Below are 14,907 nucleotides of genomic sequence, written 5' to 3'. Positions count from 1 at the left end.
ATAGGTCTCAAATATGTCCTAGCAGCCACAGATTACTTCACCAAATGGGTTGAGGCAATTCCACTAGTCCAAGTTAAGGAAGTCAACGTCATCAACTTTATATGGACCAATATCATCACAAGATTTTGTTTAGCCCACACCCTTGTCATGGACAACGAAACCTAATTTGCGAGCACATAAGTCAAGGCATTTCTACAAAAATAGCACATCACTAAAGCATTTTCTACACCTAAATATGCACAAAGCAATGGCCAAGTAGAGGCCACAAACATGGCAATCAAAGAAAACCTCCAAAAGAAGTTGGAGAGCAAGAAAAGCCAATGGCCAGAGAAGCTCGAGAATAATCTATGGGCATACAGAACAACAGCCAGAGGCAACACCAATGAGTCTCCATTCACACTTTGCTTCGGAACAGAAGTAGTAATACCATCAGAACTCACACTCACAACCACACATTTTGACACAGTCGAGTCAGGAGACAATGATAGCATCTTGGCAAAAGAAGTTGATCTCCTAGAGGAACGAAGAGAAATAGCCGCAATATCCTTAGCTCGGTACCACCAAATAATCCAACGATCTTACAACAAGAAGGTCGTCCCAAGATCTTTTCAAGCTGGGGACCTGGTCCTCAAAAAGACACTAACTCCAGCCAAAATCGACCCAACATGGGAAGGCTTCTACATTGTTGACAAAGTCGTTAGAAATGGCGCATACTGGATCAAAACTCAGCTCGATGATATGCTTCCCCAACCATGGAATACAGCTATCCTAAAGTGATTTTATCAATAAGTTTTTCTTTTTATCTCTCCAAATACATTAGTCGATATGAATAAAGTTTCGTCAACATTTCAAGTACTGATGTCATTTTTGCATTACATAAGTACAATGCATCTCACACTACGCAACCCGACCTACGTCATCACAATGTCAGGTCGTACATCAAAGGCGGAGTCTACAATGACTCAACTACAACCATGCAGTGGTTAAATTTGAATTAATTCAAACAAGGTCCCCCAAAAGGACCCTAAATCAACTTAACACCAACACCAGGGTTAAGTATGATTCAATTGTAATTGCCACTCAAAGGCCAATTATCTAGGGGACCCTCAAAGGGACCCCAAGTCAACTTACGACCTCACAAAGGGTTTTAAGTTAGACTCAAATAAAATGGCTACTCAAAAGCTAATAATATCAATAAGAAGTTCCCCTAAAAGGAACAAATCAGGGCGTACACCCAGGGACAAGGCAAAGCCTAGGGGCCAACTACGCAAATATACCAGGTCGTACACAAACACTTTACGACCTATAACAATCAGACGACCTAGCAAAGTCAAGTAGTCCATCAGTATGACTACTATGCAACACAGGTTGTCAAACAACATATCAAGAACAACAGAAGCAACAAATGCCTATTTCAAACCAATTTTAACAAGTAAGTAATTTAAATATTTCAACTTAAGTACAAATTTGGTTAGATATTGAGGCCCCCCCGGTTATCCAAGGAAAATGACCTCAACACCCCAACATCAAAGAAAAATATATTGTTTATCGATAGCAAGAACAAAAACATTAGGACGTTGTTCAAAGAAACAACCAACCACAAATTCAAACCAGAAGAAGCTCAAACAACACGAGATACTTGATCAACGTTCAAAGGATCCAGCTCACAACCCTCTTCACTTACCGGGCCACTAACTGGATCAGCAACAACTGCAGGAACATCGGAGACAACAACAATAGGAGGCACAACTGGAAGAACCGTTGGAGTAGAACCTAGGTCGGTTGGCATGTCAGATCGTCTACTTGCATCTACACCAGTATCATCAACAGACACTGTTGCAACCCCACTTTCAACTGCCATCTTCAGGAGCTCATACCTACGATCTAGATCCAGATAATCATCTACTAGATCGTAAGTATCACCACCCTCCACCAAATTAACCAAGTTGTTATATTCAGTCTCAGCTCGTTCAGTAACGGCCCGCAGCTTCTTGCACTCGGCGACCCATTGCTGAACCTCCAGCTTTGCAGAGTCAAGAGAGGGTTGCAACAGAGCCACTTTTACCCAACTCTTACACCTGAACCCTCAGCCCTCTCCACTTCCTGCTTGGCCACCAGCTTTCTATAAGCTTGCTTGCTGGCATCCAGCTCCTTCTTGTATAGATCGGAGAAAGACGCCATCTCCCTCAACTTCCTGTACATGGCCAAAACCTAACATAAAAAAAGACATATATAGAGATGAGATGGGATCAAAATTGACAAAACCCAAAAGAAGAAAGCTTAGAACGGAAGAACACTCACATAGCACAGCGACCGATCCATCTCCTGCAAGTTCGTATCCAGATCCTTACCATCCAACTTGCGCCTATCCCCATCAAGCACAATACTCTCCAGCAACCCCCCATCAATCAACTTGGACTTGAAGCTACATTCTCCATTCTCCACAAACTTCCTCAGCCCACTAACAGGGTTGTCATACATAACCAGCCTATCCAGAACATCACTTGCACTCTTCTTACTTGGGTCCGCACTTCCTGACCCCTTGCACTGTTTAGAAGTAGGCTCAACATCATCAACCTTTTTCTTTCCATGGGCCTCATCCACCCCAGCATCAGCAGCCAAATCAATCAGGTTCATCTTCTTCAGACGTACCCGACCTGAAGAAGTACGACCCTCAACAGTACTAGGTCATTCTTCAGACTCAGTTCGGGCCCTCTTAGCCCCCTCCGACTCAACCACTTCGGAGCGCCTCTTCAGAACGAGCCTCCGGAACGAAGTGGGAGCATCACCCTCTCCACCAGTGGCAACACCACCAGCAGTTCCAGCACCCGCATCTCCAGAGGAGAAGCAGTTGGATGCAGAGCGATCTGCATCATCAGAGGAGAAGCGGTTGGATACAAAGCGTCCTCCATCCCCCAGCTCAGAGCGTTGGGGTGCTAAACGATTTGCATTACCCAACTCAGAACGTTGGGATGACGAACGATTTGCGTCACCCAACTCAGAATGTTGGGATGACAAACAATTTGCGTCACCCAACTCAGAGCGTCTGCATTGTGTCACCCATCCAGCCATCCTTACCGCCCCAGAATGACTTTTAGCGACTCACCGCCCCGCCCTAGCTCCACTGAATGGGTTGTCACCAAAGACCTCTCAGCCCTCTTCCTCCGTAAACATGTGCTTTCTTTTGGCTCTCTCTCTCTATGGTAGATTCCGAGCTAGAATCAAAGATAACAACAGCAGGTTTGCGAGCCCTCGCTTTTTGCTCCAGCTTTTTACGGTTGATCTTCTCTTTCCACGCCTCTTAAAATAATGTGCAACCTCCCCCAACAATGCTTGTTTCTCCTCCAAGCACAAACAATCAAACCTTTCAATTACACCGGCTTTTGTACGAAAAGGAATTGAGATCTCTACAAAAACAAACCAAATAAATCAAAACGCGTCCAAATTATATTATACCATACACACATTACGACCTACAACCAACGACTTACCCGGCAACTGTACAACACAGTTTTCAATCTCCAAACTAGGAGGACAATATCTACCCACCGCCAACAATGGCCTACGCCCCCATTCCTCCTTACTCACCCCAATGATAACAGGAGACTTCCCCTTAAAGACATGAAAACTGAAATTCAAAGCACTCGACCTCCTCACAACAAAGTGCTCCAGCACATCCGATAAACAGATGTTATAGCCCCTATCATTCAACAAGTCCAACACATGCTCTAACTGTTCCCTACGAACTGACAAGGGGCTTTCCTCAAAAAGTTCAACACCTCCACAGTAAGACGGGAAAAAGGCAACCTCATCCCAGCCTTCAACTGGCTATAACAAACAATTACTCCACCCCAAGGAACGTAGTCATTTCCATACAAATTCCTCTCCTCACTCAGGTCGTACATGGACAAATTGGACTCCACCCAACCAAACTCCTCCCTCAAAGTGGCATAGCAATCCTCTAACTTAGGCTTCCTCACATCTATCATCTCCAACAATGAAGATGATGAAGCCTCTGCACCACTACTAACCCTATCAACAACCTCTTCATCACTTACCGTTCTCTCTCTCCATTCATCAACTTCAATCTCACCACTCAAGCTATCACTGGTAGCAGACATTACGTGACCTAAAATTAACAAAAGAGAAAGATTTGCAAAATCAAAAGACACACCTGATACCAAAGAAGAAAAAAAAGGTTTTTTTCTCTCTTTTCTTTTTCTTTCGCTCTGGGTTTTTTCTCTTTGTCTAGAATGAGAATTGAGCAAGCGAAATCCCAAAGTTAAAAACCCATCAACTGCCCCAAACCTTGAGAACACAAAAATGTTTCATGTTCCCAAAACCTAAATCATTACTCGCCCACAAATTGTCGTAATTTCGGGCCCACGAATCGAACCCAAATAGTTCCCGCACATTCTCCAAAACCTAAATTCAAAACAAAACAGCTGTTAGACACGTGCTTTCAAAACTTTACTTTTTAACCGTTCTTTGGACAGATCGTTCTTTCTCCATGTAACAGTTGTCCAAAGAACGAATAAAATATAAAGAGAGTTGTGTAAGTATCCTCCGTTCCACACTACATTACACGTGTCCACATAACAAGTCGTCCAAACACCCATCAGACCGTACCCAACAACCCAACTCCCAGATCGTCCAAAGCATCAGTTACAGCCATTTATGGAAAGATATCAACTAGCACAATCTCGGAGCTCAATCAATGCCACAATCAAGGAAGCATTAACTTTGTAACAACACATTAATGGCGAATCATCAAGATAGCACACAAGGTGAATCTACATTTCATAACGGTTCAAAACAAATATGGAAAGTCAACTCACACATCTATAAATAGAGAGAGATGAACTACGTAAGACTTGATTCCAATTTACCCCAAGAAACTTGATACGCAGGCAACTCTTATCCCAAGAAGAGTGCAGCCATACCCAATTCTCTAGATCATCAGGTCGTTGTCTATCAAACACTACATCTATAATCATCATTGACGAAAGTGTCACAAGCAAATCAAACAAATAAGCAGAGTCAATTTCATCGAGGTAGTGACAATGAGATGATCAAGGTTCAACATGCTACGCTTTGGTTCATGGGTGGTCGTGATAGTAATAAAATCGTTGGTGTTGTTAAAGAAGGAGAATTTTCTGTACAGTTGTTTATACAATCTTTAAGCCCTGCTTTGATAACAAAATGCATTATTGATGACATTGAATGGCCATTGACAAAGGATTCTCCAGTGCTGCGAGTTGGAATAAGGAGCTTTGCTTTCGCAATGCCAGGTCTTCCTTATGGTCTTCAGCTATCACCCAATCATTATGAAGAAAATGTTGAGACACTTGAAAGGATCTTCATGAGGTTTGGTTGCTATCAAGATCATTCAGCAAGAGGTAATGGTAAAACAATTCTAACTTAGTCGAGGGTATTTAGTCATTCTAAATATAGATGAGAATTGCTAGCGTCTTGTCCCTTTAAAGGCGTAGGACCATTCTAACCCTATATAGACAATAAATTGTTACTTGTTTACCTAGTCTAAAGGTTCTAAAGAGTAAAATTAAATTTGAGTTGACTCAGTTCTCTCATCTTTCAAACAACAACCAAACCGAAGTCCTAACCCGCCCCCCAACACTGCTATCCAGTTCTGATCGCCAGATTCCGATCAAGCCAATTTATTTCTTTATTTATGTTACCAATTAAAAAAAAAGAATAATCCCCATACAACATTTTTTATGTGAAATTAGAGAGAACATAAAAATAAAAGCATATATCATCAAACAAAAATGCATACCAATTTGAGATGTAAATCAATAAAGAGTCAATATATTTGATCCAAAACAATATATTTGATCCAAAACAATAAGTAAAAACTCTACTTTTTGAAAAAATTTAAGTGAGTTTTTAATCCCAAAAACATATTAAGAGCACAAATAAGAAAAACATCTTCATCAAGTTTAGATCAAGCAATCAAACTTCTAAGAGACATCACTTTCTTTCAATTTCAGAATCAAAGTACGTGGTGGACTGGTGGTGGCCGGTGGTGGTGTGTAGAGAGAGAAGAAGGGTTGAGAGAGAGAGAAGAAACAACAAAAGAAAATGTAAAGACAAGAAATATCAACAAAGAGGAGAGAGTGGTAGGGGGCGGTTGCAGGTGGTAGTGGGCGGTGATAGTTGGTGGCGGTGTTAGACAGTGGTGGTGGTGCTTGAGGGAAGTTGGGAGTAAAGACTCAAGAGTCAATCATTCAATCAATCAAGTATTTTGCATTCATTCTAATGCAAGCTCACTTATAAATGTATTCAATCAATTAATGAGTTGAATTAGTTTTAAAACTTTATAAACTTTTACAAGTAGCTTGTCACCATTTCTTGTCTTTTATTGGGTCACCACTTCAAAAAAAATTCATCACTTCAACTTGGAGGGAAGCGAACTTTTTGGCGGACCAAGCTGCAAACCAAGGATGCAGACTACCCACAAATTAAGAAGAGTGGAAGATGGAAAACCCAATTAGCTCACAAGGTGGGAACATCCAGACTTGCACTATTATCGATTTAGCTAATGATACTTTCATTTACCACTAATGGTAGTTTGTCAGTTGACAAGCTAAGTGTAACTTGAGTGAGGTATGGATCTGTCACAACCCATTCCCCAATTTTGTTCACCTTCATCTTATAATATGTTTCTTCGCTTCCGTAGCAAAAAAAAATATTGGGTCAGGATGGTCCTACCCCTTTAAATGGGCAGGACGCTAGCAATTCTCTTCTCTTCTAAATATACCATGAACATTTAGGGCAGCTACAAGTAAAAAAATGTGTAAAAGAGCTGAGTTGGTTCACAAGATTTATGAGGCTCACTTGAAAGAAAGTCTAAATAAAACCACGTACTGCATGTTTGGCCACAATTTGGTTATAACCTATATATAGGTGTTGGATTTTATCTGAAAAACCACAACTTGACCATGGATCACAGTTTATTAACCCATATGAGATTTTTGGTACATATTCTAAAGTCTCAACAAAATGCATTTACGTGTTAACTTTTTTCTCCCATAAAAGTTTTTTTTTCACACGAGTGACACAACTAACACAAGTAGGGTATTTTATTCATACAAAACTAAAAAAATGTCACAACAGAGAAAGAAATAACATGTCAGAATGTTAGATACAACAAAGGAGTTACAATTTCACTGAAAAAAACCAAAGGAGTTGCAATAAATTAAACCTAATCATAGTATGTCCATGGGAACGGCTAGACAAAACAGTCATAGTTCTGAACTTGTGAGTTGTGATGTAGGGAGCTTTGGTAGTACTCGATGCATGTAGTGTCACCGAAGGCCAAACATAATTTAAGACTAACAAAAGCTAGAACATACTGAAACTGCAATGATAGAAGGAACAAATTGAGGGCTTGACTTGTTCCTATGGCTCATGTTTCAAAACTCCTTTAGAAAAAAAGGAGAAACGAACCAAGGCTAACCATACATATTAAGGCTCACTCCTTTTTGGCACAAAATCAAGTCCTTAATTTGATAGTTCTGCGCTATCGGCTATCGTTACTGTAGATGTAGTGTTCGATGGACAATGACCTGATGATCTGGAGAATTGGGTATGGCTACACTCTTCTTAGGATAAGAGTTGCCTACGTATCAAGTTTCTTGGGATAAACTTGAATCAAGCTTTAAGTAGTTCATCTCTCTCTATTTATAGATGTGTGAGTTGACTTTTCATATTTGCTTTGGACCGTTATGAAGTGTAGATCCACCTTGTGTGCTATCTTGATGATTCACTATTAATGTGCTGTTACAAAGTTAATGCTTCCTTGATTGTGGCATTGATTGAGCTTCGAGATTGCGCTAGTTGATATCTTTCCATAAATGGTTGTAACTGATGCTTTGGACGATCTGGGAGCTTGGTAGTTGGGTACGGTCTGATGGGTGTTTGGACGACCTGAAGGAGGATGACCTGTTATATGGACATGTGTATTGTAGTGTGGAACAGAGGGTACTTACACAGCCCCCTTTATTTTTTATTTGTTTTTGGATAGCTATTACATAGAGAAAGAACGGTTAAAAAGTAAAGTTTTGAAAGCACGTGTCTGACAGCTGTTTTGTTTTGAATTTAGGTTTTGGAGAATGTGCAGGAACTGTTTGGGCTAGATTCGTGGGACCAAAATTACGGCGATTTGTGGGCGAGTAATGATTTAGGTTTTGGGAACACAAAATGTTTTTGTGTTCTCGAGGTTTGGGGCAGTTGATGGGCTTTTGACTTTGGGATTTCGCTTGCTCAGTTCTCATTCTAGACAAAGAGAAAAAACCCAGAGCAAAAGAAAAAGAAAAGAGAGAAAAAAACCTTTTTTTCATCTTCGGTATCAGGTGCGTCTTTTGATCTTGCAAATATTTCCCTTTTGTTAATTTTAGGTCACGTAATGTCTGCTACCAATGATAACTTGAGTGGTGAGGTTGAAGTTGATGAATGGAGAGAGAAAATAGTAAGTGATGAAGAGGTTGTTGATAGGGTTAGTAGTGGTGCAGAGGCTTCATCATTTTCATCGTTGGAGACGATAGATGTGAGGAAGCCTAAGTTGGAGGATTGCTATGTCGTTTTGAGGGAAGAGTTTGGTTAGGTGGAGTCCGATTTGGCCATGTACGACCTGAGTGAGGAGAGGAATTTGTATGAAAATGACTACGTTCCTTGGGGTGGAGGAGTAGTTGTTTGTTATGGCTAGTTGAAGGCTGGGATGAGGTTGCCTTTTTCACGTTTTACTGTGGAGGTGTTGAACTTTTTGGGGAAAGCCCCTTGTCAGTTCGTAGGGAACAGCTGGAGGATTCTCAATGTGTTGGACTTGTTGAATGACAGGGGCTATAACATCTGTTTATCGGATGTGCTTGAGCACTTTGTTATGAGGAGGTCGGGTGCTTTGAATTTCAGTTTTCATGTCTTTAAGGGGAAGTCTCCTATTATCATGGGGGTGAGTAAGGAGGAATGGGGGCATAGGCCGTTGTTAGCGGTGGATAGATATTGTCTTCCTGGTTTGGAGATTGAAAACTGTGTTGTACAATTGTCGGGTAGGTCGTTGGTTGTAGGTCGTAATTGAAAGGTTTGTTTGTTTGAGCTTGGAGGAGAAACAAGCGTTGTTGGGGGAGGTTGCGCATAATTTTAAGAGGCGTGGAGGAGAGAAGATCAACCGTAAGAAGCTGGAGCAAAAATCGAGGGCTCGCAAACCTGCGGTTGTTATCTCTGATTCTAGCTCGGAATCTGCCATGGAGAGGGAGAGCCAAAAGAAAGCACTTGTTTTTGGAGGGAAGATGGCTGGAGGTGTTGGTGGACAGCCGTTCTGGTGAAGCTACGATGGCTGGCGAAGTTGCTGAAAGCCATTCTGGGGCGGTGAGGACGGCTAGAGGGGTGACATAATGCAAACGCTCTGAGTTGGGTGACACAAATCGTTTGTCATCCTAACACTCTTAGCTGGGGGATGGAGGACGCTCTGCATCCAACCGCTTCTCCTCTGGTGATGCAGACGCGCTCTGATCCAACCGCTTCCTCCTCTCGGAGATGAGGTCTTTGGAACCGCTGGTGGTGTGGTATTCTTGGCTGGTGGGAATCTTTGGTGGAGAGGGTGATGCTTCCACTTCGTTCCGGAGGCCCGTTCTGAAGAGGCGCTCCGAAGTGGTTGAGTCGGAGGGGGCTAAGAGGGCCCGAACTAAGTCTGAAGAATGACCTAGTACTGTTGAGGGTCGTACTTCTTCAGGTCGGGTACATCTGAAGAAAATGAACTTGATTGATTTGGTTGCTGATACTGGGGTAGCTGAAGCCCGTGGAAAGAAGAAGGTTGATGATGTTGAGCCTGCTTCTAAACAGTGCAAGGGGTCAGGAAGTGCGGATCCAAGTAAGAAGAGTGCAAGTGACGTTCTGGATAAGCTGGTTATGTATGACGACCCTATTAGTGGGCTGAGGAAGTTTGTGGAGAATGGAGAATGTAGCTTCAAGTCCAAGTTGATTGTTGGGGGGTTGCTGGAGAGTATTGTGCTTGATAGGGATAGGCGCAAGTTGGATGGTAAGGATCTGGATGCAAGCTTGCAAGAGATGGATCGGTCATTGTGTTATGTGAGTGTTCTTCCGTTCTGAGCTTGCTTCTTTTGGGTTTTGTCAATTTTGATCCCATCTCATCTCTATATATATCTTTTTTTTGTTAGGTTTTGTCCATGTACAGGTAGTTGAGGGAGATGAAATTTCTTTCTTCGATCTTTTGACAAGAAGCGGTGGATGTTTGGATGATGAAAAGCAAGCTTATAGAAATTTGGTGCCGAAAAGCGACAAGTGGAGAAATTTTGAGATTTGAAATTTTGGGGCTCGGGCGGGTTTTTGCAAAAAGTTATTAAGTTTGGGAAAGTGGCTCTGTTGCAACCCTCTCTTGACTCTGATTTTAAAAAAATTTGGAGGTTCAAATTTTCAAAATGGGTTGCCGAGTGCAAGAAGCAGCAGGTTGTTGCTGAATGAGCTAAGACTGAATATGTAAAGTCCTGAATTATTATTAAGGGTATTTTTGTAAATTTCATATTAAATCTAGGGTCGTTTATGTAAATTGGTCGTCGGGTTTATATTTGGGAAAATGCGTAACTTAAGGAAACTTAACTCCGACTCTAAGCCTCGTTAGATAAGCAAATCTTATGAAAATTGGACCAAAAATGTTAAAAGCGGTTTTCTGCGTTTGTTTATGTTGGGCATGAGTGTAATATTTTGGAACTTACACGCATGAGTGGGTTATTGTTATAGAGGTCGGGGTGAGATAGAATATAGAAGATTAAATTTAGCGGGATGGGTGGAAAAATAATTACGCCGCGGCCGGACGTCAAATGAGTTAGTGGTTAGGAGTATTAGGACCTTAAGCTTAATTGGAATATATTGGGCTTGGGCCTAAATATATCGCCCAAATAGAAGAGCGAAAATGAAACAAAGGAAAAACCAAAATTAGGGCCCAAACCAAAATCGCACCCAACTTCTTCTTCTTCCCCAATTTCGCACCTCCTAAACCCTAGGAGAGAGAAACCCCAAATCGCCCAAATCCAATCGATTCAAACCAAAAATTTAAACACCCAAACCTTAGAAACTGTGAATTCGAGTGTGGAGATGCAAAAACTCATGGAATTTCGTCGGATCGCAGAGAAAGGTGAGTGCAATTCCGTCTCTATTAGATAATTAGTTTTAAATTTCGATGGAATTGGATATATCGATTGTAACTGATTGTATTGGGGGTGTTGAAGGTCGGCAGTAGCAGTTGGAAGAGCTGGAGTGGAGTGAAATAGTGGTGGAGTCGAAAACTAAGGAGGGATCTTGCTGACTTGGTAAGAATTTTGGTTATTCACTCCAATTTCGAGCAATTCATGTCGATTCATAACTGTTAATGTGAATTTCGAGCAATTCATGTCGATTTATAACTGTTAATGTGAATTTCGAGAGATTCATGTCGATTTATAACTGTTAATGTGAAGTTTGAGAGATTCATGTCGATTTATAACTGTTAATGTGAATTTCGAGAGATTCATGTCGATTTATAACTGTTAATGTGAATTTCTAGAGATTTAATATGAATCGAAGGGCGTGGGATTGGTTGTAGTTGAAATTTGGACTTGGAATTGGGATGTGATAGGATTGGCGTCGATATAAGGGCCTGCCATGGCCCGAAATAGCCGTAGAGACCGTCAGAGTAATAGTGCCAGAAATGGCCTGTAGCTATGTTAACGGTAGTTAGATGAAAATTTATCCGAAACCCAATTCTTAACGTCGAGATTTCTTCTCGGCTTAGACTAGTTAAGAATTCCTCGTTGTTCGATCAATTCTAACAACCGACGTATATGTATATCTTTGTTATAGGAGTGAATTCGAGTTGATTCGGTTAAGCGGGCTCGATTTGGTTAAGTGGGCTTGAGGAGAAGGAGCTTGCTAAGGTAGGAACCTACATACCAATATATGGTATGCTTATTTTCATGCATGATTTGAATTGTTTAAATAGGAAATAGATAGTTGCGTATCAACCATGCATGTATATATGATATTCATGTTTTGCACTGTATTTCCTCGCTATAAACTATATATATAGATAGCTTTCATGTGAAATGGTTTTTTTTGGAAAAATCGGGGTAGCAGAGATTTGTTTTCTTTGTTAAAGAGAAAAACTGGTTTTGGGAAGGGTTCTCGTCTCTTGTCTCTGTAATGAGACAGAGAGAGTGATTTTATTTGTCTTGGTAAAGATTACCCGGTTGTTTGTAAATATGTGTGAGGTTCTGGATTGTCCCCGGGATAGAGATTCGTTGTTATTTACGATGATTCGCCGTTTGGGAATCATCGGTTGTCATTTACTATGACTGATCCGTTTAGGAGTCATAGGTTGTATGTGATCGATGGGGGAATCAGGGAACTCACACATCTGAACAACAGTTTTAAAGAAAAACTAAATATGTATCTATAGTATTTGGAAATAACCGTAATATCACAGTATATATATAATACTATGCTTATTATCGAGGGATTTAGAAAGGAATTGTGAATTCTATAAAAAAGGAACTATTGTCATTATTAAAGGAGGCGGCGGTTAAGCTCTAGGATTCAAGCGTGGTGTACACCTTTCGAGGTGGTGGGCCACCTTTAAAGGGATGCATCATTTGGATGTAGTCCGGGAATTCCTTTTCTACTTTCTAGATAACCATGCTTATGCGTGTCCATATTGTATGGTGATTAGCTTGTGTGGGGTTACATGTTACCTCGATGAGGTTTAGGCGAGGAGTGAGAGTTTAGTCCACTGGATGGTGTCGGGATCTGGCGGTCTGCAGTCATTGAACGGTTGACCACCGTAAGTTAGGTGGTGACCATCGTATGGGATTCGTGGTCGGGGGCCCACTTGAGCCCTAAAAGCTTTGGGGATTTTGTGTGTAATGAACACAACAACGGCATTTCTCCTCCGCGGTAAAATCATCGAAAAAAAACGGTGCATGGTTCACACTTTGGAAAATCTACTAAAACGAGATTTGCCTCGCGACGGGGCCGTGAGTACCCGGTCGTGCCCTCACCATTCTAATAGGATCGTGACACACAATAGTTGTATGATGATTATGAAAAACTATATTTTGTATATCCATGAAGCATGTCGAGATGATTTACGCTAGTTAGTGATGTATATATATAGTCACGATATTTGAATACTTTTATGAAAACCCCGCATGTTTTAAATGTTTTTATAAGTAACTATATATTGTCTATGTCGTTTCTCTTGGGCATAGTTGTTTGCTCATCCTACTTAACATTTCGATTTGAGCGGATTCGCGGAGGAGGTTTTTCCTAACCCTAGTGATGGCGGTTATGGTGATTTGGGAGGATTTCCTTATGCTTGACGAGGACAGAGTCAAGTTCATACTTTTGGTTGTATAGAGAGACTAGTTTCTTTTGTTGTATATATAGAAAGCTAGGTCATTTTGATGTAATAATCGTATTTGGCAACAGTTCTCCCTTGTTTTGTAGATATTGTCATATCCTTGTAGTATTTAAAGTTAAGAGTAGTATATATGGTTGTTAGATATATATATGGTTGGAAGAATGAATTATGAGATGTTCAGTGGTTATGACAGGTTTTAGGGTTTACGAATGTCGATTAAACAAAGGAAACTCTGCCGAAATTTCGATAGAATTGTGATAGCGACCGCCTCGAGATTCACTCATCGTCCTCGGGATGTGTGTTGGGTCTCGGGGCGTGACAGAATATAACAACCTGGTTGATTTGGTGGAGAGTGGTGATACTTACGTTCTAGTAGATGATTATCTGGATCTAGATCGTAAGTATGAGCTCCTGGAGATGGCAGTTGAAAGTGGGGCTGCAATAGTGTCTGTTGATGATACTGGTGTAGATGCAAGTAGACGATTTGACTTGCCAACCGACCTAGGTTCTACTCCAGCGGTTCTTCTAGTTGTGCCTCCTGTTGTTATTGTCTCTAATGTTCCTGAAGTTGTTGATGATCCAGCTAGTGGCCCGGTAGGTGAAGAGGGCTGTGAGCTGGATCCTTTGAACGTTGATCAAGTATCTTGTGTTGTTTGAGCTTCTTCTGGTTTGAATTTGTGGTTGGTTGTTTCTTTGAACAACATCCTAATATTTTTGTTCTTGCTATCGACAAACAATATATTTTTCTTTGATGATGGGGATGTTGAGGTCATTTTCCTTGGATAACTGGGGGCCTCAATATCTAACCGAATTTGTACTTAAGTAGAAATATTTAAATTACTTACTTGTTAAAATTGGTTTGGAACAGGCATTTGTTGCTTCTGTTGTTTTTGATATGTTGTTTGACGACTTGTGTTGCATAATAGTCGTACTGATGAACTGCTTGACTTTGCTAGGTCGTCTGATTGTTACAGGTCGTAAAGTGTTTGTGTACGACCTGGTATATTTGCGTAGTTGGCCCCTAAGCTTTGCCTTGTCCCTGGGTGTACGCCTTGATTCGTTCCTTTTGGGGGAACTTCTGATTGATATAATTAGCCTTTGAATAGCCATTATATTTGAGTCGAACTTAAAACTCTTTGTGAGGTCGTAAGTTGACTTGGGGTCCTTTTGGGGGTCCCCTAGATTGTATTTGTCTGATAATTGGCATTTGAGTGGCAATTACAGTTGAATCATACTTAACCCTGGTGTTGGTATTAAGTTGATTTAGGGTCCTTTTGGGAGACCTTGTTTGAATTGATTCAAATTTAACCACTGCGTGGTTGTAGTTGAGTCGTTGTAGACTCCGCCTTTGATGTACGACCTTACATTGTGATGACGTAGGTCGGGTTGCGCAGTGTGAGATGCATTGTACTTATGTAATGCAAAAATGACATTAATACTTGAAATGTTGACGAAACTTTATATATATCGACTAATGT

The sequence above is a fragment of the Coptis chinensis genome, chromosome 4 (assembly GCF_015680905.1).
Source record: "Coptis chinensis isolate HL-2020 chromosome 4, ASM1568090v1, whole genome shotgun sequence".
In the NCBI taxonomy this organism is placed as follows: Eukaryota; Viridiplantae; Streptophyta; class Magnoliopsida; order Ranunculales; family Ranunculaceae; genus Coptis; species Coptis chinensis.
The sequence above is the reverse complement of the archived record's forward strand: the minus strand, read 5'-3'. Positions refer to the sequence as shown.